Source organism: Hydra viridissima, unplaced genomic scaffold, assembly GCF_058129835.1.
Source record: "Hydra viridissima isolate aposymbiotic clone 2 unplaced genomic scaffold, HvirCarnegie_v1 scaffold_19, whole genome shotgun sequence".
NCBI classification, from domain to species: domain Eukaryota; kingdom Metazoa; phylum Cnidaria; class Hydrozoa; order Anthoathecata; family Hydridae; genus Hydra; species Hydra viridissima.
Genome location: NW_028324318.1, coordinates 718205 through 745240, shown reverse-complemented (window position 1 = coordinate 745240; position 27036 = coordinate 718205). Strand labels below are relative to the sequence as shown.

The window sequence follows — 27036 nt, the reverse complement described above, 5'->3', positions numbered from 1 at the left end:
AATACAGCTTAAAATGTAACATTTTTGACTTATCAATATCTAGCGTTGCCACATCTTGATGTTGTTGCAGCCAGACAGCACCGTGGATTTCTTTCAATTAGAGGTGTAATCGTTTCTTGAAGGATATCTTCACATACGCGGATAAGACTTTGTCGCAACTCGTCTAAGGTGGTGGATGTTGACTTCTAACACAGCGTGCCATTATGCCCCAAAGATGCTCTATTGGGTTCATATCTGGACTGCAAGCCGGCCACTCCAAAACTTGAATAGTAGCATTTTGTAAGTATTCAGTAACAACATGCGCCGTATGTGGTCTAGCATTATCCTACATAAGAAAGAATCCATCTCCCATGAACGATGCAAGAGGTACCAAAAAAGGTTTTAAAATGTCTGCTTATGTATCGTTGAGAAGTCAGAACAGACGTGTTGCTCAAATGACAGTTATCATTGAGCAACACATCTGTTCATACTAACTTTATACATACTTTTCTTTTAAAAGTGAGGTTTGGTTACAGCAAAACGTGCTGCTTATGAAAAGCTGCTACAATTTGGAAACTAAAACGGAATAAAGCCTACAAATGACGTCACAATAAACATTATTATCGACTTTGTATTTGATAAATCCGGGAAATACGTAATATTTTTCAAAATAAGTCGGAATTTATAAGTGGTGCGTTAATTTTGCGGTAAAGTGCATATCATTGAGTTTAACAACGGTGCAGTGGCTACGCGCAGTCCTACTGAAATTTTTGGTGTTGGCGTAGCGTCAAGAGCAGAAAAGGTGCTTTTAGCTTGTTTCGAAAAAAAAAAAAAAGAAAAAAAAAAAAGGGAAACTAAACAAATTAAATCCTGTTTTATCTTCTCATACAGTAGCTGATGCCAAAACCAAGACAAGTGACAAGTTTAGAGGAGTTCACACAGTTTTTTTAACGATTTATCAAGAATGCTTTAAGGTAACAGAAAGTACTGTGCTATTTTATTTTCAATCTTTTCACCTTATTTTGGTGTTTGTGTTTTAAAATTTGAAGCAGTTTAACCCCTATTGTTGTGCCCACTTTACTTTTTCAAGTCTTCAAATACTTAAGAATAGTTTCTGATGAAAAAATCCTTTCAAAAATAAATTTCCATTTTTAGAAGCATCAACTTTATGAAGGAGTAGTTACAAAAGACTTTCATGAGTGCAGTTACAGAGTTTGTTCTGAGTTCCTGGATTATCCAGAATGCAAGTTGCAATACTCTTTAGAGCATCACACTCAATGAATAAGAAGTGGGAAATTCTTCTTGATTTTATTGGTGAGTGAAACAGAAATAGCATCTTTCTAAGACTTTTACCTATTTCTTTAGTTTGTTCATAGCTTTGTTTCATTTACAGTTATACTGACACAACCCCAATAAAGTAATGCTTAATTAGGTATGCTTTTCACTGGACAATCTATAGCTTCTTTGGAATGATCCCTTTAATTCGATTAAAGATATGCGATAAAATTTTTAAAAAATTACATACTCATTACATTTTGAAGCGAACCTTTTGTTTGGCTTTCTCATATAACATTTTATAGAGTTACTACTAAAGTTAACTCAGCCTCAGGTAGCAAGTCTGATTATTGAAAATAAATTATTGAAAGAGAATTTTGAGTGTTGTCCTGGGGCAAGGTTAAGGGTTAAATTAGGTTAGCAGAGCATATAATATTGAAGCAGTTAAAGTTTCAAGAAAAAGGTAAGTCATGTTTCTTCGATAGTTTACCACAACCATTTTTTAAAAGTGGTAGTTTGAAAAAGTCGACCTTTAGCCAACAAGTAAACATTTTTTTTAACTGACTTGGGAATTATATTTTTAAGTTTATTCTCCATCAATCCTGAGCTTCTAAGTTGTACGCAAATACATTTGCAGGCTTAATTTAGGTTAGGTAATATGTTAAAAAATGTAATATTTAAAAAAAATACTTTGCTTATTGTTCCAGGTCTCATTAACTTTTACCACACTCTGCGAGTTTGTGATTGGAAAAATGCAGATACAGTGTGCAAGGTATGTATGCTTTACTTTTGCTAACCTAATGCTGTGTCGATTTAGTGTCATAAATTTTTTCATTTTCCATTTGTCATTTGATATTTTGTCAGTGGATGTTTTAGGTCACTTTTTAAAATTGTTTTACCTTTTTGTCAGTAAACATTTAAAGTGTTCATTTCTTGCAATGACTAAAGTATCTGAAAAATATTTTCTTGCTACTCAGTTTAAATTCTTAACTTAATTTGCACCATCCCAATTTTTAAACTTTCAAGCTTGTTTTTTTAGACTTTGTGAGGAATTACTACTTGGGAAAGGGTCGAGGCTAATGACAAGCAAGTCCTCCTAAACTCTGCTGTTTCTTGGCGACCCTGGTGATGAATTAAAGTACTGTCATTACAACAGTTGAAAAGAACATTTAAATACAGAGGTTCTCAAAATGCTTTTTGACAGAGAAATCTGTCGGACGCTCATATACAGAGTTGATTTTCAGTTGTTCAACTTGGCCTTTGATCACATCTGCTGCCCAGCGTTAAATTTAAAAGCCTTTAAACGTTTTTTATGTTTTGGTTAATTGGGTTATTTTTGAAAGAAGCTGGGTTATTTTTGAAAAAAAGCCCAAATGTTTTAGAGTGAAATTGATGCAGTACAAGAAAGCCATGTTTTCATCGTTGAAACTTAAAGTTACCCATCGACTTGATCATTCAAATGTCCACAAGTTTTTTCGTTGAGAGGGAGGGAGCCGGGACAAATTCGTTGCAAAAAGTATCGCTTCTCGGCCTAATGGCTAAGATCAAGTGTAGTATCTGTTCTTGATTTTTAGGTCGGGCTAGCGACTCTTTTCTATTCTAGAGCGATTTTTTTTGTGGTTGCAGTTATGGAGATTCACGACGGCGAGATGAGCGACAGCGAAATCGCCAACACAGCCGAAATGCTTCTCGAGAAAATGAGAGATTGCGCTGAGAATCCGGAGTCCACTATCGAAGCGATGCAATATAGCAGTGAAGAGAGCGAATCCGATGGAGAGGATGGAGAGAGGATTTCAACGACCTCTTCGAAACCACGTACGAGTTATGCGCAAGCTGCTCGTTCTTCACATTCCGCGGTCGATTATAAAGCACCGTTGAGAAACACGGTTATTAGCAAACTACAACTTCGAGTGAGCCTCTTAGATGTTTTAATTGCCTTTGAAGAAAAAGATCTCGACAAGGAGTTGGACGGGGTACAGATGATCAGAGGAAATAGCGTTTTGGAGGTGGTGATGAAGAATGACAAATCTAAAAACCTTTTGATCGAACAAGGACTTAACATTAGAGGTCTTCACCATCGGTTCCAAAACTCCACTCCAAATAGGATGCCAAGCCGAAGGACCCACATATCAATAATCGGACTTCCCCTGGAAGCGAAAAACTATCAAGTGGGTAAAACCCTTGAGGAAATGGGCTTCGGCAGACACGTCTATACCCGACCCGTCATGAGGAAAACTCCTACAAGAGGAACACCATATTACTCAGGCATCTTGGTGGCAGTAATGGAGGACTTGCCAGCACCGATGCCAAACTATATCTCTGTAAAGGGGTATAGGGTGAGGGCGATCCACACTGGGCAAGGTGCGGGCAGGCCCACCATGGTCTTGGTAGAGGAAACAACAGCCGACTCTCGACCACCTGAGATAGAACCAGTATCCATCGCAAAAGAACTTTCGGAAAAAGTAATTGAAGAAGAACTCACAAAAATAGCTGAGGATTTAAAAAACGAAGAAACGAACGAAATGGCGAAAGAGGCACAACAGATACAGACGATAGGAGAGGAAGAGACAACCGTAAACGAAGAGAAGAAGGACGAGCAGACGAAAGAGACGAAGGAAATGAACGAAACGAACGAAACGAACGAAACGAACGACATCGAAATGGCAGAAGAGAAGCTAAAGAAAAAAACCAAACGAAAGACGACGCAAAGTAAAAAGAACAAGGAAGAAACGAGAAGAGCGGTGAAAGAAAAGTGTAAAGAGAACCAACTTGACGATGGGTAAGTACGTTTCAGTGTTTATTCCTTTTTTTTATAAAGCGCAGAATTTATAAGCCATGTTGAGTCTCCACACTTTACTCAATAACACTAAAAAATGCTTTTCTTGACGCAAATAATCTAAATTTTACTCTAAAGAATGCTCTATAGGTTTTGAATAAATTAATAAATTTGCTGTGGTTTTTCTAAATGGCTGCAAAAATTCTCACGCTCAACGTAAACGGTCTGAATGACGTGACCAAAAGGCATAGCATAATGAAATTCTGCGTAGGCGAAAACTGCGACGCTTTTTTATTACAAGAAACTCATGGATGCGAAGAGGTTACAAAAAAATGGGCAACAGAATGGCAAAACATGACGCAAGGAAAGTCCTTATGGAATAATTTTACCCATAAGGAACGCGGAGTCGCGCTGCTGATAAAAAAAGACATCGAAATAAACGAAGCTACAAACGATAAGTGCGGGAGAATTCTTGCCGCTAACCTTATTTTTCATGAAACAATCTTTCGCATAATAAATATCTACGGACCTAACAACCCGCAGAAAAAAGAAAATTTTTTTAAGTCACTAGAACAACATACGCGTAAGTGCGATACTTTAATCTTGTCTGGAGACTTCAACATGGTTGAAAATCCTTCCCTAGACCGACAAGGTGGTGACCTTTTTAATAAAAACAACACCCTAGGCCAAAATCACCTAAAAAACTTTATAGAAAAATACGATTTAGTAGACGTTTATCGAAAACTATATCCTCTAAAGCAAGAATTTACCTACGTAAAGCCTGATAATAGCTATAAGAGCAGAATAGACAGGATTTATGTCTCTGGAAACGCTGCGGAGGAGAGCGAATGCGGCGTGATTGCAAACGGCTTAAGCGACCACAGCGCTTTTTACTGCAAAATTAAAATTCCAAACAAAACCGCAAAAGGACCAGGATATTGGCATTTAAACACCACAATTCTAAAAGACACTAAATTTAAGCAAAATATTACGCGAGACTTTGTTGAAAACAAAAAATACAAAAATTTGTACGAAAACAATAACCAATGGTGGGACTTAATGAAAAACAATATAAAAGAAAGAGCGATTGAGCGCGCTAAGGAAATTAAAGCAGAAAAGCGAAAACTAATCGAGAGCCTAGAACGTGAAATTGAATCGGAAAAATTAAAACCAAACAAAAACAGCGCAAAAATTAAGTCTTTGAAAAAAGAAGCGTGCGATTTAAAATACGACGGCGGAGTTTTCGTAAGAACGAAACAACTCATAGTGGAAGAGGGCGAAATTCCATCAAAAGCTCTCTTCCAAATGGAAAAGAACAATCAAAGCAAAAAAACAATAAAAGAAATAATAAGCGGGAACAATGTCTTCAGCGACACCGAGAATATCCAAAACACTATAAGGAGTTACTATAAAAATCTTTACAAAGTCAGAAAACACTGCCAAGAAAAACAAGAACCATTTCTCAATAAAATTTCTAAAAGTCTTACCAACGATGAAAACGCGTTTCTAAACATAAAATTTAGCAGCGAAGAACTGCGCAAAGCCGCAAACTCCCTTAGCAGAGGGAAAACACCAGGGATAGACGGAATTCCAGTGGAGTTCTATCAAGATTACTGGGATGTCTACGGGGAGGAACTCACTACCCTTGCGAACGAAAACCTTTTCGACAATAAAAACCAACTGTCGTGGTCCCAGCGAACGGCCCTTATCAGTCTCCTTCCGAAAGACGGAGACCCCAAAATGATACAAAACTGGAGGCCGATATCTCTGCTGTGCGCCGACTATAAAATCTTGACGAAAGCGCTCGCGCTAAGGCTGGCAAAAATCCTCCACAAAATATTGGAGCCGTCTCAGACGTGTTCCGTTCCAGAGAGACAAATCTTCTCTAACATCTTCCTGACTAGAGAAATAATAGAGTACACTAACAACAAAAACGTCGAAAGCTTTCTCTTGACCATAGATCAAGAGAAGGCTTTCGACAAATTAGACCGAAAATTCCTTTTTAAAGTCCTCGAAAGATTCAATCTTGGTAAAAACTTTGTAACAGCAATAAAACAAACAATGAAAAACACCCAGTCTCTAATTCTTAACAACGGTTACATGGGAAAACCCTTTAACATAAAGAGAGGCGTGAGGCAAGGAGACCCGATCTCCCTCATGTTGTATTGCATAGCGGTAGAATCTTTGTCACTAGAGATTAAAAGCAACAAAAACATTGAAGGCATTCCCATACCAGGCACCAAAAACAACCTTAAGGTAATGCAGTATGCGGACGATACCACTTTATTCGCTAGGAGCCCCGAATCAATAGAAGAACTGTTTAAGATATTAAACGATTTCGAACAGGCGACCGGTTCCAACATTAACAAATCAAAAACCAAAGGACTTGCGCTCGGCGGCTTTGATTACACTGATTATGAACGCCTTATAAAACAAAGCAATCTAAAAAACCACAACATAAACTGGTGTAATCAGAGCGGGATAAAAATACTAGGCATTACCTTTTACACGGACCTTGACGTGACTGCTGCCGTCAATTGGAAAAAAGCCGTGGAAAAATTTAAAACAAAGCTAAAATCTTTTAAATACAGAAATGTCTCGCTTCGTTGCAAAGGCATATACGTCAACACGCTCGCTTTGTCAAAGGTTTGGTTTGTAGCCAACTTTTTCCCGGCAAACAAATCCACGGAAAAAGAAATAAAAAAAGAAACATCCGTGTACCTCTGGCAAAGCGACTACGCGGAGCCGATCAAAAGAAAAATCTTCAATCTGCCCGCGTCAAGAGGAGGACTGGGTATCCTCGATGTAACACAACAGTGCTTAGCGCTAAGGTCAAAACACATCCTAAAACTACAAGAAATAGAGCCCCCCCACGAGAGTGTCTTTTTTCAAAAATATATTTTGGCTATGTCTTTATCAGGCCTAGCAAACAGCAAATACCCGCAATGGCGCTTTTTAACAAAAAATGATTTCCCAAAAACGCTAAACAGCCCGCCTTTTTACTACAAAGATGTAATAGCAAATTTAAAAGAAAACCTTACCATTTTCGATCTCAAACTAAAAACGACAAAAAATATTTACCTCCTTCTAGCAAACGCGCAAAACAACCGCGACCTTGAACACACGGAAAGAACATGGAACGCCACTTTTCAGAAAGTCCTACCGTGGACGCGCATCTGGGAGCGCAGCTTTAACTCCTACGCGCAAGGACCTAGCCAAAACACGTCGTGGAGACTGCTTCACAACAGTCTCCCGACCCTTGAAAAAATCAAAAATTGGAAAAAGAACCGCGGCAGGGGTAGCACTTTGTGCAAAACTTGCAACCTCACCGAGAATACCCTACACCCATTCTTGCTTTGCAAAAAAGCGAGAACGGTATGGAAATCCTTCAAAACAATCTATGAGACACTTCTACCACAAAAAAAATTCAATATTGTGCATGCGATTTTTTTCATGAACATTGAAGAACGCACAAAAATCGATCTCACCGCAAAACTAGTGACAACGATTACTAACATAATAATAACAGAGCTATGGAGATCAAGGAACATGAGGGAAAAAGAAAACAAAACCGAAACTGCTACGGCGGTAGTAGAAAAGATAAAATCAGAAATAAAATACATTTGCAAATCAAAATACAACAAATACGCTAGGGAAAATAATGTGGAAAAATTCCACAGCATGATATCAATAAATAATGCCTTATGTGACGCAAAAGACAAAACCCTTAAATTTACATTCTAAATAATAACACCACTTCCCCACGGATATGTCCAATGGATCCCCGTGGGACCGGAGGATGTATGTTTTTATTTTAAGGGCGTGGTGTAATAACCACGCTTTTATATTTTAAACTACGACATCCCCACGAATATGTCCAAAAGATCCCGGTGGATCTGGAGGATGTATGTATATATTTTAAGGGCGTGGTGTAATACCCACGCTTATATATTATAAACTACGCCAAAATCTCTTAAACTCTTCTTCTTATAAAAAGGCGAGCTGTTAAATATATAAAATATATCAACTGAGAAAAATAAATAAATAAATAAAAAATCCTGTACATATCAAATAATCCACGGATATGTCCAAGGAATCCCAGTGGATCCTGAGGATGTATATATTTATTATAAGGGCGTGGGGTAATAGCCACGCTTATATATTATAAACTGGAATTAACAATGTAAATTCTTATTTGTAAATAAATAATGACGTAATTAAAAAAAAAAAAAAAAAAAAAAAAAAAAAGTATATTTTGATTGATAGTAAAAGTTCTTTAAAAGTTTTTGATTGAGTTTTCTTATTGAGTTTAAAAAAATTAGTTTTATTTACTTCGGTGGCTTGTTATCTGGTTCTTACATCTAGCTGTGAAGACACCCCGCGTAAGAGACTTTTTTCTTATAAACGTTCTTTCCTCCTCCGCAGAGGCGAAAAACGTAACTTTTTTCTGTAGCGAAGTCTTTGCTACAGAAACTCTTTATAAACACTTATCCAAGTGAAAAACTTAAAAGATATACAGCTCGCTGTATACTTAACTTTCTTAACTTCTTAAGCCGAATTTATTCGCAGAGTTTTCCTTCTAGGTTTCTTTTGACAAAAACCTAGAACACATTTCTTTAGCTACCCTAGCTAAATCAAAAACAACCTCATTTTTCAAAAAAAAAAAGTAGAAAAAAATACATAGAAATGGCAGCTCAAAAAAGCCAAACAAACGAAATTCGTAAAATAAACGAAAAGAAAACTCCAAACTCAAACAAGGAGCTAGAAGGAGCGAATGGAAAATTCACAAATGCTGAAAATACCCTAACTCAGCCACATTCTACAGACCGAGTAGATATTAAAATTACTGACCCGAAACTCCTAAAGGAGGTCACAAACACAACAAAAGGCGGGTCAGCGTTTTCCTTTGCAGATGCTTTAAAGAGAAACCACCACCCCAACACAATACTCCCTACACCAACCAACCAAATTACAACAGACAAAAAGGCGATGAAAGAGGAAATTCATGCCAGAATTTTACAAACAGCAACTTACACGCCAGACCAAACACCACAGGGCATCGAGAAAAAAGTAAACGAAATACAAGCCGCTATACAAAAAGTAATTGGTCCGGGGGGTATAATATCCATCCAATATACAGGAAAGGGCCAATACACTATTGAGCTAAAATCGAAAGAACTAGTTCAACAGATTGCGATGAAAGGCCTGCACTTTCCAGGAGATCCTCAAAACGCTCCCCTCAGGCCAAGAAGAAACCCTCTGTTATTGATAACCCTAAAAACTGACGCATCAACGCTAAACCAGGAAATTTATGACGCGCTTTATAAATACGGGAAAATTGTAAATATAAATTACGGCTACTACAATAACAGCAACCAAATACGAGACGGGAGAAGACTGATCCACATGATACCGACCGTAGACGTAGACAAGATACCACCAACCGTAATGATAGACAACAGACTACATCACTTGTATTTCAGAGGGAAAACGGTACCGAAAAGACAAACAACGCAAGACACACAAAAACTACTAGAAGACCTTGTGATCTCCGACTCTGACGCAGACGAAATGTCACAAGACGAGGACGAAAAAGAAGAAACAGTGACAACACAAAAACAAAACGAGAATACACCAACAGACACACAAAACACCGAGACGAAAATGAGAAAAACAGAGACACCAAAACCAGCACCCAGGCCCCAAACAGCCAAAATACAAGAACAGAAAACAAAAACACAAACGGCACCGACATCGGAATCACAGGAAAGTACGAACGAAACAGAAACAAACACTGAACCTGCACCCACAAACAGCACCGACGTCACAGAACCACCACAAAAATCGACACCAACTCCTACACCGATGGACATAGAACTCACAATAGCGGACTCTAAAACAGAAACCCAACAAAAACCACCGAAAAGAAAAAGTGTGACTACACCGACAAAGGAAACAAAACTAAACGACATAAAAACAAAAAGAAAACCACACGGACGCTAAACACAAAACACACAGACACAAACTCGAACCGAAAAGAGACAAAACCCGAAACCCAAAACAAAATACTTCACAAACAAAACCTAATATAAAAATGACTACGAAACTGATGTCGATAAACACAGCGGGATTGCGAAGTAGACAGAGACGGAGACAAATCCTACACACAATGTGGAACTCTGAAAATGACATAATCTTACTACAAGAAACGCACATATCCCCAGACCTTTACAACGAAACAGAAAAACTGTGGCCAGGTACCATTCTATTCTCACCAGGGACAGAAAACACGGGAGGGACAGCCATATGTTTTAGAGACAAAGACCCGACAACAAGCAACGCCATAACAGACAAAAATGGACACTACCAAATACTGGATGTAGAACTTCACGGACACAAAATAACACTAACAAATGTCTACGCCCCATCAGGAGGACAATACAAAAAACAAAAAGACAGAGAAAGACTGTGGACGAAGTTACAACACACCCTAAAAGACAGGACAACGCCGGAGAGCATACACATACTGGCCGGCGACTTCAACATGACAGAAAATGCAATAGACAGAACTTCCGTAAACGAATACTTACAAACTTGTCTATCACAAAACGCCCTAACTGAACTCAAACACACTCTAAACATTGAAGACATATACCGCAAACAAAACCCATCGACCAGACAATACACATACCTACATCACATCACGACGACCAGGACAAGACTAGACAGGATCTATACTAGCAATAGTATAGGTCATTACATAACAAACACAAACATGATCCCGACAACAATGACTGACCATTATAACGCCCCCCAAATCACAATTACCTTTAACAAAATTACGCGAGGGAAAGGGCTGTGGATAATGAACAACGCACTGCTTACAGACAACAACTACATAAAACTAATGACAAACACAATAGACAAACAAAAAGCCACAAAACACCTCTACCGCGACATAACAGAATGGTGGGAGAATACAAAACAAACAATCAAACAAAAGACAGTAAAATACGCAAAAGCACTAACAAGACAAAACCGAAAATACGAGACATACCTACGTAAAAGACTAAGAAACACAATAAAGAAGGAAGAGAGACTGGGACGGGACGACCAAATAAGTCAACGCTTGAGAACAAGACTAGAGGAAATCGAAAAAAAAAAAGAAGAAGGTGCACGGATAAGAACAAAAATAGACTGGAACAATGACGGTGAACGCAACACTAAACTCTTCTTTTCTCTAGAGAAACAAAAAACTGCCAAACGCTCAATAACACAACTAAAAGACGAAAACGGGACAGTCAAAGACAAACAAGAAGACATACTGAACATTATGAGAAACTTCTACAAAAACCTATACAAAAACGAAACTCTAGACGAAACAGGACAAGACGAAATACTTAAAAACACAAAACTACCGAAACTGTCGAACGAACAAAAAAACAAATGCGACAAAGAACTCACGGAACAAGAAATAACAAAAGCATTGAACAACACCAAAAACGGCAAATCCCCAGGCTCAGACGGACTAACACCGGACTTCTACAAAAAGTTCTGGGAAATCCTGGCAAAAGATTTTACCGACATGACGAACGCGGTACTAAACAGAAAACTCCTGACCCCCACACAAAGACAGGCAATACTGACATGCATATACAAAAACGGAGACAGAAAAGACATAACGAACTGGAGACCGATTTCACTTCTAAACACAGACTACAAACTGATAACAAAAACGCTGACAAACAGATTTAAACAGACGTTACCACACATAATTAGCAAACACCAGACAGCATGCGTACCGAACAGACAAATGCACATGAACCTCATATACACACGCGACATACTCAAAATTGCAAAGACAGAACAATACACAGACACATGCATTATCGCCATCGACCAAATAAAAGCTTTTGACAGGGTATGTTGGACCTACTTAACAAAAATACTACACAAATACAATTACGGCAACAAAACAATAGAAAATATAAAGACGCTATACAAGAACATAGAAACAAAAATCAAGACAAACGGACACTTGACAGACCCCTTCCATCCAACCAGAGGGGTACGACAAGGCTGCCCACTGTCAATGATACTATACATTTTACAAGCTGACATACTGTTAAGAAACGTAGAACAGGACAAAAACATCAGAGGTATAATAGTGAACAACGACGAAACAAAAGTAACCGCCTACGCCGACGATACCCTCTTCTACATCACAGGACAGAACTCACTGATAAGACTTAACCAATTACTCGAAGACTTTGAACACACAACAGGCACGAAACTTAACAGAAACAAATGCCAAGGTATCTGGATAGGCAAAGACAGTAACACAATAACAGGACCACTAAACTTCAACTGGAAGGAGACGCACCTAAAAACCTTAGGCGTCACCTTCCACAGAGAAGGACAAGACCAAAAACAACTGAACTGGACTCCCATCATACAAAAGATACATAAGACAATACACGCATGGAAGAGGCATAAACTAAGCCTCAAGGGCAAAGTGCTGGTGCTTAACTCGCTTGCGATGAGCAAGATGTGGCACACAGCACAAGTTATTCCTCTTCCAGACGAAGAAACTATAAAACAACTGAACTCGACAATACAAGAATACTTGTGGGACGGCAAAAAAACAAAGATAAACAGAAAACAGATACTACAAACAGTTAAAGACGGAGGACTGAACCTGACAGACATACAAACGAAATTCGACGCACTACAGGCCAGATGGGCAACTAAACTACTGACCAACACAGACAACGCCCCCTGGACCCACACCGCAAAATATTACCTTAACAAATACCGAGACGGTCAACAGGGAAAACACACACTACTATCATACATAACAACAACAGGACTGAAAACAATACCGAAAATCTACCAACACCTTCTTAAAGCCTGGAGCGAACTAACAGAAAACAAAATAACGAGACCCGACACCATTGAAGGAATACTTAACCAACCACTATTTCACAACCCTAACATGACTACAAAACAAACGCCGACAAACCCATTCCCACCACTACCGAAACCCAACATCAGCACAAAAAAAAAACGACATCACGATACTAGCAGACATATGTAAAGTCTTCGCTCCAGGCTTTCTCAAAGCCTCACAACTAAACATCCCAGACGAAACTCTAAAAGACCTAATAAACAGAATCCCGACAGACTGGAAGGAAAAAATACACAACAGCACCCAAAACTACCCACACCAACACTACAATTTTGAAATACTAATTAACGGGAAACCAAAGAAACTTATAGACATAACAACAAGACAAATTTACAACGCCCTACTGACAAACAGGACAAAGACAGAACACAGATACCTGAGATGGAACAAAGGAGAAACAACCGAAAAAACACAAATAGACAAAAAGACATGGGAACAAAAGTTCCTAAACCTAAAAAAACGAAACAAATACAACAAAGCCACCGACATAATATACAAATACATACACAGAAAAGTTCCATCTCTTGACAGAATGAACAAATGGAACAACACAATCCCAATCACGTGTCGACGCTGCGCCATCAACATCGAAACCCCAGAACACTGGTTCTACGCATGCGAAGACACGCAGTCACTCTGCCACAAAACATTAAACATACTACACAAAATATACCCCAACGAAACGTTCAAAAATAATCTCCGATTCTTCCTTATTGGCTTTGAAGACAACAACCACGGAATCGGAGAAACAGCCATAGAAACATTTTACGAAACAATACACTACATAAGAAACAAACTAACGGTAACAAACGAAAGGACGGACTCACTAAAACACTTCACGACCCTCCTCACAAAAAGACTATATACAGAAAAATCGCTGACCGCTGACAAAACAGAAACCAAACAATACATAGACGCAATAGCTGAATGCAGAAATAACCGTACCTGAAAAAAAAAAAAAAAAAAAAAAAAAAAATTTTTTTTCCTTGTATATATGTATAATATGATGACAAAAAAAAAAAAAAAAAACCATGTAAATATGTAAATATGTACCAGAGAATATGAATTACAAACTTTTGTAAAAAAAAAAAAAAAAAAAAAAAAAAAAAACATGTAACACACGGATAATATATTATATTACTTTTATTACACCTTCTAAAAGGTATTGTAACTTTTAAGAAGTAAAACCAAAATATATAAAAAAAAAAAAAAAAGATCAGGTGTAGTCACTTGGATTGATTGCGAGCTGGCTAGGCCGGTGTACTTGTATTAAACTGATACTTTTCTTTTTTTTCCGCCCGTTCCTCAAAGGGGAGGCAAACTCAGGGTCGACGTGCTTCTGGGTCTTCCTTGGAGAGGATCGGGTAAGTCTGCAAGGCATCGGCTGGAGGACTATAAACACAATTCTCTCTCTCAAGTGTAGTATCTTTTGGTGAATTTTTAGCTTGGATATATTATTATTGCGATATTCTACGAAGCTTCTTCGCCTTCTTAGTGAAACTCCGCGTTTGTCATCGGCCGCTCCGTAACAAGAGTACAGACTTTGGCGAACTTTTTCTTTTTTTTCTTTTTGAACTTTCTTTTTTTTTACTTTTTCTATATTTACCTTCATCGAACGTCATGGCTTCCTACGCGAAAACCGTCGGAAACAAGACCGAACGACAAGAGCGTATAATCGACCTTAACATCTATATGGATCAAAAGGAACACTTCAACCGAAGCTACCAAGAGCAACGAGCGAAAGAACTCGAAACGAAGATTACGAAAATCGTCGGCGCGATCAGAGATATAAAATACATATAATAGCGAAAGAGAGATAAAATACATTTGCAAAGTAAAGTATAACAAATATGCGAGGGAAAATAATGTAGAAAGTACCATAAACAATTCTCTATAAATAACGCCTTAAGCGATGAAAACAGTCCAACTTTAAAATTTAATTTCTAAGTATAAAGCCACACCCTCCTACGAATATGTCCAAAGGAGCCCGGTGGCTGTGGAGGATGTATGTTTATATTTTAAGGACGTGACCTAATACCCACGTTTTTATATTTTAAACCACGAACAAAACACGAATATGTCCAAGGGCTCCCAGTGGAGCCCGAGGATGTATGTTTATATTTTAAGGGCGTGGTGAAATACCCACGCTTATATATTTTAAACTACGGAATACGAACGGATATGTCCAAAGGATACCAGTGGATCCTAAGGATGTATGTATTTATTGTAAGGGCGTGGGGTAATAGCCACGCTTATATATTATAAACATGATAATTAAAATTTAAATTCCTTCTTGTAAATATATCAATTGTTTAAAAAAAAAAAAAAAAAACCCATGTAAATATCAAATAGTCCACGGATATGTCCAAGGGATCCCAGTGGATCCTGAGGATGTATGTATTTATTATAAGGGCGTGGGGCAATAGCCACGCTAATATTTTATAAACACGTAATCTTGTAACCTCTTAACTGTAAATATATAATCAGGAAAAAAAAAAAAAAAAAAAAAAAAAAAAAAAAAGTATCTTTTGGTGAATTTTTAGCTTGGATAGTATATTGCGATATTCTACGAAGCTTCTTCGCCTTATTACTGAAACTCCGCGTTTGTCATCGGCTGCTCCGTAACAAGAGTACAGACTTTGGCGAACTTTTTTCTTTTTGATTTGAACTTTTTTTGCATTTTTTTTATTCTTTTTTCTTTCATTATCCTGCAACATGGCATCCTACGCTAAAACCGTCGGAAGCGAGACTGAAAGACAGGAACGCATCATCGACCTCAACATCCACATGGACCCGAAGGAACACTTCAACCGAAGTTATCAAGAAACGCGAGCGAAAGAACTCGAACAGAAGATTGCGAAAGTTGTCGGACCGAACAAGCTGATCAGCCTCACCTACGCCAACCGAGATAACTGGATCGCTGAACTCCGTACCAAAACCGATGCCCAGTTGCTTGCAGACTCGGAACTTACCATCTCCGGCTGCAACCGAAAAGTCACTTCGAAAGTCCGAAGCGAAATCGGCTGTCTTATTACCAACAAGTGTGACCCTCTAGTAGAAGACAATGAAATACTAGAACAAATTAAACCCTTCGCAGCTGAAGTATACTCCATCACACACACCAGCTACCGATTTAACCCTATCCTGAAAGACGGTCGGCGGCTCTTCCGAATTCGACCATCGGTAAAACTCAATGAAATACCACACCACATTGAGATCGAAGGGGTCAAAATCGCACTCTACTTTGCAGGGAAATCTTTTCTCTGTGAAAAATGTGGTGCTTCACATCCTCCACAACAAAGATGTGTTAGATAACACAAATATTGATAACACAATAAGATAATAAAATAAAGATAACACAAATATTGATAACACTAGTTTCTCGACTGAAGTTGAAAGCGCTATTGGTACCTCAGACCCACTTTGTGATGAGGATGCCGATCTTAGTTTTGAAGAAGAGGACTATAATTATCCAAAATGTGTGGAAAAAATCCCGTAAGTCTCTTCTTTTTCATTTTCTTTCATTTATTTCTTTTTTATCTAAATCTGATCTTTATTTTTCCACCTAGTACTTGTCTATATTACAGCTTTAGTTATGCCTTTCCAAATTATAAACGTCATTTTAAAAAACTTTTAAATCTTTTGTCGCGTTTTCAAGATTTTTTTCTCACCACCTAGACGCATTCTATTGAAAACGTTTTGCGTCAGGTGCAGATTAAAATCATGCGCAAGGTGTTTAAATTTTCACTTCTTTTGTTTATAATGCTAAAAAGAAAAGAAAACTATGGATTTATTTTAGATCACTTTTTAACATGTGCAAAGTTGCGTAAAAAGCAAACCGGTCCTCTCCACCATGGCAATTAATATTCTAACTAAAGTCCTGCATTATCTCTAACGTAACTAAACGAACGTAACGGTACGTAATCATTGAAATAACGTTCATTGTACGAACGTATCGAAACGTAATTAAATTTTAGTTTTGTTAATTTTGTCCACGAACGTAACTTAACGTAATTGACGTAACTAACAAAACTAACAGAGGAGAGGTTGAGTGATTTTTCTATAAACAAATATTCACAGATATAAAGAGAAATTTTTCAATAAACAAATATTCACAGATATAAATTTTAAACTTTGTTTACTTCAGAGATAAAAATGTGTTGTTATTTAAATTTTTGATTTGCGAATTTATCACTCCTTCAAAATGAACAAAGGACCGAAAAACAAGAGAAATGTGGTCCTCTGGGACCACTTTGAAATATACAGTGCTGACAGTGACGGTATTCCAAGAGTGAAATGTAAGCACTGTCCAAATGCAATTTTCAGAAGAAAAAATGGTTCTACAGCTGCCATGAGGACTCATCTACGAACTCAGCATCAAAACAAGTTTACAGAAATGATCAAACAACAGACTCAACGAAAAATGGAAGAACTAAATGACGAAGCTAATTTATGTGAAGCCACTAAAGAAGCTGAAGATTTAGAAGCAGAAGTTTCAACGTCAAAAAATTCTACAACCTCTTTACAAAGTGAAGGATTTCTTCCACCTGATCCAAAAAAGCCAAAACTTGCCAAAAGCCTTAATAAGTTTCATCCTGTCCCATGCTACTCAAGCATGAATTATTTTCGCTCTAAGTATTCCTTGTTTGACCAGGGACAACTAGAGTTTGACTTGGACCTAATGGAGCTGTTGGTAGAATGTGATCTTCCATTCACATTTGTTCAGTCTAAGGGTTTCCAATCCTTTTGTTCAAAGTATCTTCCACGTCATAAACTGAAATCAGCAACAACCTTTTCAAGACAGAAACTCCCACTACTCTATGAAGAAGTGAAGAAACATCTTTCATCTCAACTTGCTAACATTTTACCAACAACTTCTGGAGTATCCTTTACAACAGACTTGTGGACATCTAGAAATAATGAAGCCTACATCAGCATTTTCCTTCATTTCATTGATGAGAATTTTGAGCTCCAGAGGATCATTTTAGCTTGTCAGCCATTTCCATTTCCTCACACTGGACAAGCTATTGGTAAAAAGCTCAATGACTCAATCACTGAACATGCACTTTCACAAGACTGCTTGCGTGTAGTGGTACATGACTGTGCTGCCAACATGAAATCAGGATCATCAAAAGCAGATCAAATCAACGAATCGTTACTTTGCATTGACCACATTTTAAATCTTGTATTATCTAAAGCAGTCGATTCACTCAAAACTACCAAAGAACTCATCAATGTGCAACCAATCTGTCATCTTTTGTTCATCAGTCTACAAAAACAGATGAGGCAATCTCCAAAGCATGTAAGCAGCTTGATGTTACTTACCGAAAAATAATTCCACCAGTTGTCACTAGATGGAACTCTAATTGTCTCATGTTGGATTCAATCCTGCAGTTGAAAACACCACTTCTCCATCTCAAGAATTTTGAGGCTGATTTTTCAGAAAAAATTCCGAATGAACAGGAATATGAATTAATGGCTGATGTTCAATTTTTGTTGAACATGTTCCTTGAAGCATCTAAAAAGTTGGAGTCAGACAAAGTTCCTACCATTCACGAAGTTCTTCTACAAATTTTCATTATTCGAGAGAGGCTCATCAAGATAAAGACAGAAAAAGAATTAAAAGGTCGAAAATTTTTGTCAGAAGCCTGCAAACTTGCTACTGCTTTACTTGAACAGCTAGAAAAGAAAATTCCTTCTGGTGGAACAGATAACAAACTATATTGCTTGGCTCATCTTCTGGATCCCTACTACAAAGGAGAAATTTTAAAAAAGTTGAAGACTTTAGATCAAACAGTGAAAAATGCAACTGAATTATTCTCCGAGGAAACAAATATCAGTACAGATAAAGCAAAAGAACTTCCACCAAATTTTGATGAAATGAATGAAGCCCAGCAGCTTGTTTTTGAGATCTCTTCTGATATCCACAACGCAACCAAAAAATGCAGTGATGTGTCACAGGAGATTGAAAAATTCTTGGCTATGCCATTGACAGATGCTTGTGAGAAAGAACCTTTGAAATGGTGGAAAAAAAAAAGAAATACATTTTCCTCATCTTAGCAAACTTGTGCGTAAAATCTACCACATCCCTGCTACATCTGCAACTTCAGAACGTGTTTTTTCAGCCTCTGGAAGAATTATCAGTGACAGAAGATCTAACCTCGATTCAGAGAATGTTCACATGATTGTGTCCATAAGAGAAAATTTGGACAAATTGAAACAGATCAAAGTTCTTGAGACTGAAGAAGAGCAAAGCTTAAGAATGGCTGCAGAAAAGTGACCTTAAAAAATGTCAATTTTAAGCATTTTTTTCACATTGTATATTTTTTCTAAACTTTTGGTATTTTTCTAGTATTTTCAGAATCTTTCAAAAAATAAGTCTTAAAATATGGCATTGATGTAGCCTATAGTTATTAGGAATACTGACAATGAGTCACTTACGCTAGTAAAGACTGTATTTTGGGTCAATTTTAACATCTCACTTTTTTGGAATTTCACACAGACCCTTAATGCCAGAGTTGACCTATATACATTGTTACATAACTCAACAGTTTAGATTGGCACCCTATCATTTTTTTGACAATAGTTTTGTCAACAGAATCATTTTGTTTACAAACACATAAAAGATTCATTTTGTTGACATTCTTTTACTTAAAGTAACTTAACCTAACCTAAAGAGTTGCCAGTGGAGTTCAGTGAATTGTTAGGTTACAATTGGTCTGGTTAGGTTAGTAAAAGATTGTAGACAAATTTTCTTTTTATTTGTTGATGAAATGATGTGTTACGTTATATGATATGTTATATTTATGTCAACTAAATAATAGTTTTATATCTTTATGTTGACAAAGTAATAGTTTTATTTTTATGTCAACGAAAGTATAGTTTTATTTTTATGTTGACTTAGTCATAGTTCTGTTTATTGTTGACAAAATGAATGTTGATAAAATGAAAGGAAGCCTTCAGTTTCACTACAACGTGTCAGAATCACAAGTAGGATATTTCATGTTTTACTAATTTTTGGTAATCAAAGTATTCCTTCAGTATTTTTGTGTAATAAAAAATTAATAGTTAAATTTCCAATGTGTGCCTTCTTTTGTAATAAATAATGCAAAATATTTCTTTTAAGCAAGGTACATTTTGTTTAGTTTTAATAGATTATATTTGGGAACTTATGTTACATTTTTGAATAAAATATATTTGGGCATAAAATTTTTATCTGCTTGCATTACTAAAATAATAATGCCAAAATAATTATATTGATGATGAATTGTAAGGTTTATTTACTTGGTATTGTAATACTGCAAGACGAACTGAGTTTTGTTATTTATATTAGTTATGTTTTATTACATTCTATAATGAAATTAACAAAATAAATACTTAATTTCATTACAGTCAAAAGAAGAGATTAATGTAATTTCATTACCATTAATTTTATAGCACAGGGGATGATACAGATCCTTATCCAAATATTATTCAGTTATTACTTAATTAACAGAATTGAGCAACCATAATGCAGTATTTTATGTAATAAACTTAAATTTTAATAAATTCTTTACAATTCCGTTAATTTCGTTTAACAACGTACGAAACGTAACTTGAAAAATTCCGTTTAATTTTTTGACGAAATTAACGTAAGGCTGAGTTCGTTTTGTTCGTCAATTATGTTAATTAGGTTTAACGTAATTAACGTAATCAGACGTAATTGAACGAACGTAATGCAGGACTTTATTTCTAACATGCAATATAAGAGGGTTAAACAACCCGACAAAACGCGCCAACTTTTTCGGGTTTCTCCAAAACTCCTCCTTTGATCTAATCCTCCTTCAGGAAACGGGCTCCGGACCAAACACAGTAAAACAGTGGAGTGACGAATAAACAGGCGCGTCCATCTGGAACTCGGGTCCTAGCAGCTCGTGTTGTGGGGTGGCTATCCTCTGCAAGCCAAATTTTGAACTTAACGAACTAAAAAGGGATAACCATGGTAGAATGTTAAGTGCCACAATTTGCTTTAAAAAACACGACATGCATATCATCAACGTATACGCACCGAACATCCCAAGCGACCGTTACGATTTATTTGACGGACTGCATGACTTTTCACAAAACACAGGACTCCCCATCATATTAGCAGGCGACTTTAATATGGTGGAAAACGTTACGCTAGACACACAAGACTCTAACTACGCAAACTATCACACCACCGGAACAGTACAACTGGATAACTTTAAAAACCGCTACAAACTAACAGACGTATGGCGCGCGAAATACAAGAACAAAAGGGCTTACACTTAGACAAACAATAACGTCAAATGCAGACTGGACAGAATTTACTGCCGACATGACGACGCGACAAGAGCGACGCGCACAGACATATTGACAAACACTTTCTCTGACCACGACTTCATGACAACCACGCTCCATTTTAAAACGGTAAGGAGAGGACCAGGATAATGGAAGCTAAATTGTTCCCTTATTGAAATCGAGGAAGTCAAACAAAACATCAAAACTCAAATTCGCGACCTGCGCGCAATTAAATCTTCCTACTCTTCCACTCTGAGTTGGGGGGAAGATTTCAAAGCGCTTATAGCGGCGGAACTGCAAAAGAACGCAGCGCAAGCAGGCCAAACCAAAACACGCGAAATCAGGCGCCTTCAACACCACCTTCACCACCTAGAAAAAAATATTTTAGCGAACGCGGATGAAATCAGCGACACGCGAGAAAAACTTTTTGATTTGCAGTTCCCTGGCGTAAGCGTGCGCACAAAACAGAAACTGCTAGAAGAGGGCGAAAGACCGTCAAATTTTCTTATCAATCTTGAGAAGTCGCAGCAAAAACATAAGACCATATCCGAAATACGGAAAAGCGACGGATCATTGACAAGTGAGCCTGGTGACATTCTACACTCCCTCAAAACCTATTATCAAAACCTGTTCACGAAAACAGAACTCTGTGAAAACAGTCAAACAGTTCTGGCTCACATCAAGAACGCTTACCTTCCGGAAGGTAGGTATCTTTCAAAAAGCCAGCGGTTCTATTATAAACGCTTCTAAAACGAGAGGTTTGGCTCTGGGCGGTTTTGGACCCGGTTCCGACGCTAGTCTAAAGGACATAGCTTGGACGAACGGGAACGGAATAAAAATTCTGGGAGTCACCTTTCATGCAAAACTAACGCAAACCATAAACTTTAACTGGACAACAACACTAAACAAGATTGAAAAAACTTTACACTTTCTGAGACTCCGCCTGGTATCATTGAAAGGAAAAGCTTTGTATTACAGGGTGACCACAAAGTATCCGCACACGAGACGGTTTCATCTTGTGAAAATATAAGCATAAAAGCACTTATGTATTTTCTTATTTATTTGTTGTTTTTGGTTAATATTATGTCATAAACTTTATTTACTTTACTTTATATACTTTGTAAACTATGTTCAATTGGTTTTTTTAGAATGGTGCGCGTTTCTCCTTATCGTCAATCTATCATCGAGTTTCACAAAAAAGGCTACTCAGCGAGCTACATTCAGAACCGTTTACATGCGCCAAGACGGACAATTTACGACACAATTAAACGCTTTGACGAGTTGGGAACAAGTTCTAATCATCCAAAATCCGGAAGACCTCGAACAGTGATCACTGCGAGCAATGTGAAAAAGGTACGCGATCGCCTGCGTTTGAACCCCAATCAATCTGCTCGAGGTCTCGCAAAGAAAATGGGGATAAAACGAACTTCAATGGCAAAGATAATCAAAAAGAAGCTTAAGCTCAAACCATACAAGAAGAACAAGTCGCAACTTCTTTCTCAAGCAGCTAAAGTCAAACGTAAAGACCGTTCTCTTGGACTTCTGCACCGTTTCAACGGAATTGATTATCGCAACATCTTGTTCACTGACGAAAAGATTTTTACAGTGGAAAGCATTCTTAATAAGCAGAACGATCGAGTTTGGGCAAAATCTCAACCAAATGTCTCGGTTTCACGCAGTTCTCATCCTGCTTCAGTTATGGTATTCGCCGGGATAACGGCTCATGTTAAGACACCGCTCATATTTGTTCCACAAGGTATAAAGGTCAACGGTGACAATTATTTGGATATGCTCAAGAAAGAAATTGTTCCTTGGGCTCAAAAAGAACTTGGAAATCGTATTTGGACGTTCATGCAAGATGGAGCTCCAGCCCATAAAAAGAAGACAGTTCAGGATTTTTGTGCGGCAACTTTTCCTGATTTTATCAACTTTTCTCAATGGCCACCATCGAGCCCCGATCTTAACCCGATGGATTTCTCAGTCTGGAGCGTCCTAGAAGGAAAGGCATGCCAAAAGCCGCATAAAAATATTGAAAGTTTAAAAAAATCACTACTGAAAGCTTGGGATTCTCTGGACCCTGCCTACTTGCTCGCCACCGTCGAAGCATTCCCGAGACGCCTACAGGCCTGTTATTTTGCTGATGGAGGAAAATTCGAATTCAATCTTTGAATCACAATTATTATAGTTCAATAAATGTTTTAAAATAAAATTTGTGTTCCAAATACTTTCTACATGCTATTTATTAAGCTCTTTATCTGTGCGGATACTTTGTGGTCACCCTGTATAACGCTTTAGGTCTGTCGAAGGTATGGATTTTGGCAAGCACACTCCCCATGCCTAAATGGGTTGAGACACGCCTACACGCCACCATCTTTGACAACCTTTGGCAAAAACAAAATTACAACCCTGTTAAAAGAAGCACTCTTTTCCTCCCTACCAAAAGCGGAGGTCTTGGTATACTCTCACCAAAAGACCAATGTCTCGCGCTACACCTAAAAACTCTGTTTCAACTGAGACAGAGATGCGCTGGAGACACACATGACTGCCATCATCTCTATAAATACTGGCTGGCGAGCTCTTTGACAAAGTTCACACACAAACACCCAGACTGGACCTTTCTCAGAAAAAACGACTTTCCGAAACACTGGGACGACAAAACGCCACAATACTACAAAACAACAGTACAATACTTGACCGAACACCCATCCATATTTGACATAACTAACAAAACTTGCAAATCTATATACACACAAATAACAAAAAACAAAAAGACGGTTGTGACTGCAGAACGCTACTGGACTGGTGTGACGAAAACAAAACTGCCCTGGACATTAATTTGGAAAAGGAACTTTACTTCGCATGCACACGGAACGACCCAAAACATACTTTACAGATTCTTACACAACAGTCTACCGACAGCGACTTTACTAACGAGAAACTCACGGCAACAATCATTCAAAAACAAAAACTGTACAACATGCGGGCGCGTAGAAGACGCGATTCACATCTTCACCCTTTGTCCTCCCTCGGTTGAAATTTGGGAATATTTCAAACACATATACAAATCCTTCGTGCCGAGCAGAATAATAAAACCGGCAAATTCTATTTTTCTACTTGACATTGCACACTTGTCGGAGAGGCACCCGATGTCGCTTTTGCTCTTGACGCTCACTCAGATAATAATGAGTGAGATTTGGAGCGGACGCTGCCACGCGGTGCTGAGAAAAGGAAAAATGAATGCACAAAATATTATCAAAAAGATTGTGCAAAAAATTAAAGATATAATCCAAAAAAAATATAAACATCACGCAGAAAGAAACACTTTAAACATCTTTTGTGATCTTTTCTGTCATATGGACATACTATGTTCTCTTAAAGATGGAAAATTTAAAATGAACGTTTGAAATCACTCAAACGGTAAATTTAAAACACCAGCTCCGTTCATAAAATCTTTAAAATTAATCCTTTTGATCCTATGATCTTAGACCGAATCTAACTTAAACTGATATGATATGAGAAATCATATCAAATTCCTTTATCTATACCTCTTTCTATTCTCTAAAAAACTAATTAACATCTCAAACACCATGCTCCTTTTTTTTTCTACTTTTCTCTCTTTTCCTAACCTTTTCTTTCTCATTATGTTTCCTCAAATAAAAAAAAAAAAAAAAAAAAAACTAATTTCCACTCCTCCATCAGACGGAAATATTTATTATCAAAAAGAGAAAAAATTTGAAAAATAACATTGTAAATAATATTTATGTATATATAACACGCTTGAAACTGTAAATACTTGTATATTGTAAATATATCAAAAGTCTTAAAAAAAAAAAAAAAAAAAAATACATCAAAAAAATAAAAAAAATAAAAAAAAAATCTTTTGGTGAATTTTTACCTTGGATAGACTATTACGATATTTCTACGAAGCTTCTTCGCCTTATTAGTGAAACTCCGCGTTTGTCATCGGCTCCTCCGTAACAAGAGTACAGACTTTGGCGAACTTTTTTATTTTTCTATTATTTTCTGAACTTAGTTTTTTCTTTTTTTTTTTTTTTTTTTCTAATCTTACTTTCATCGAACGTCATGGCTTCCTACGCGAGAACCGTCGGAAACAAGACCGAACGACAAGAGCGTATAATCGACCTCAACATCTATATGGATCCGAAAGAACACTTCAACCGAAGCTACCAAGAACAACGAGCGAAAGAACTCGAAACGAAGATAACGAAAGTCGTCGGCGCGAACAAGATGATCGGCCTCACCTATTCCAACCGAGGCAACTGGATCGTCGAATTCCGCTCAAAAACCGACGCTCAATTGCTTGCAGATTCGGAACTTACCATCTCCGGCTGCAACCGAAAAGTTTCATCGAAAGTCCGAAGCGAAATCGGCTTTCTCATCACCATTAAGTGCGACCCATTGGTAGAGGATGAAGAAATTCTCGAACAATTAAAACCGTTCGCAGCTGAAGTGTATTCTATCCAACACACCAGCTACCGATTTAACCCTCTCCTGAAGGATGGACGTAGACTCTTCCGAAACCGACCCTCAGTCAAGCTCAATGAAATTCCACACAACATTGAGATTGAAGAAGTTAAAATCGCCGTCTACTTCGCAGGAAAATCTTTCTTTTGCGACAAATGTGGTGCATCACATCCCCCACAACAGAGATGTGTTCAACAAATAACACAGAATACTACACCCGCAGCGATCACCGTTGCAAAAGTTAGCAACGCGAAAAAACCTACTGCGAAACAAATAGAGAAAGTAGTCGAACAAAAGCAGACGGTAGAACAAGAAAAGTTCGTGAAAGAAATCCGAGTCCTCGTTGATGAAGAGAGAGAAAGCATCACCGCTCTCGAAATAACCAACACCGAGACGGAATTAATGGTTCAAAAACTTAGAGACCTCGATGCTATAATCAATGAGGCAGGAAGCTCCAGAAGAAACGAAGGAGAAGAAATGCCTGAAGATAGATGGAAAACAGTGGACATGAAGAACAATAAAAAAGGCACGGGAGAAATTATCGCCCGAGTCGAATAAACCACTGCCAAACGAATGGCTCCCCCAACGACGCACAGTGGAGTATTTCAAAGTAATAGTCGATCAAAAGTCGATTACAAAAATTTTGTAAAAGTGTACTATTAACTATATATCATGAAAGATTTATAAAGGCTACATCACTAAACAACAATTTTAGTGTTGCCCACTCCCCCTTCCAGGTATAAAAAATGTTTAAACTCGGACTTCGCGTGAGCTCATTGTATTTGTTTTTTACGCTTCCTGTCAAATACAACTTTTCAAAAGTATTAAGCTTGTATGCTGTAAAACCTTTAATAAATCACGATGAACGTTGAAGAAGGTATGTACATACAAAATAAATGTATAGTTTCTTCATTTTACTTAACAAAGTGAGATTTTTTAAAAATATATATTCGAGACTTAGATTGTTTGATTTTTATTTTGTAAATACTATATTCAAAATTGTTTTCGTATATGAATTAAGCCGAATTTAGCAAAGATTTTTTATGTAACTTAAACATTAGTTATTCTAGTTAGGATTTTTGAAATAAAATGTTCCACATAAATCTTCCATTTTTTAAAATTTAATTTTGATTAAATAATACGACAAAAACGTTGTCTTTTGTATAAAAACTTATTTCTTTTTTTTTTTTCAGAATCCCAACCAAAGGTGAAAGAGATGACTAGAAAAGAACTCTACGATGTTATGAAACAA

The 27036-nt window shown here is 37.4% G+C and overlaps 1 protein-coding gene, 1 long non-coding RNA gene and 1 pseudogene across 7 annotated transcripts in view; all 3 read left to right on the top strand.

Annotated features, from left to right (window-relative positions):
* Window positions 1-27036, top strand: part of LOC145186803 (zinc finger MYM-type protein 1-like) — a 94817-nt gene that overhangs the window by 6095 nt on the left and 61686 nt on the right. The window lies entirely within an intron of this gene.
* Window positions 664-2820, top strand: LOC149876538 (uncharacterized). Of its 2 annotated transcripts, XR_016448651.1 has the most exons (5): window positions 664-781; window positions 871-953; window positions 1135-1293; window positions 1962-2026; window positions 2294-2820. It is a non-coding gene; the product is annotated as an uncharacterized LOC149876538 (long non-coding RNA). The 2 variants fall into 2 exon arrangements; XR_016448650.1 differs by having other exon boundaries at window positions 725-953.
* Window positions 2773-2932, top strand: LOC149876537 (U2 spliceosomal RNA; annotated as a pseudogene).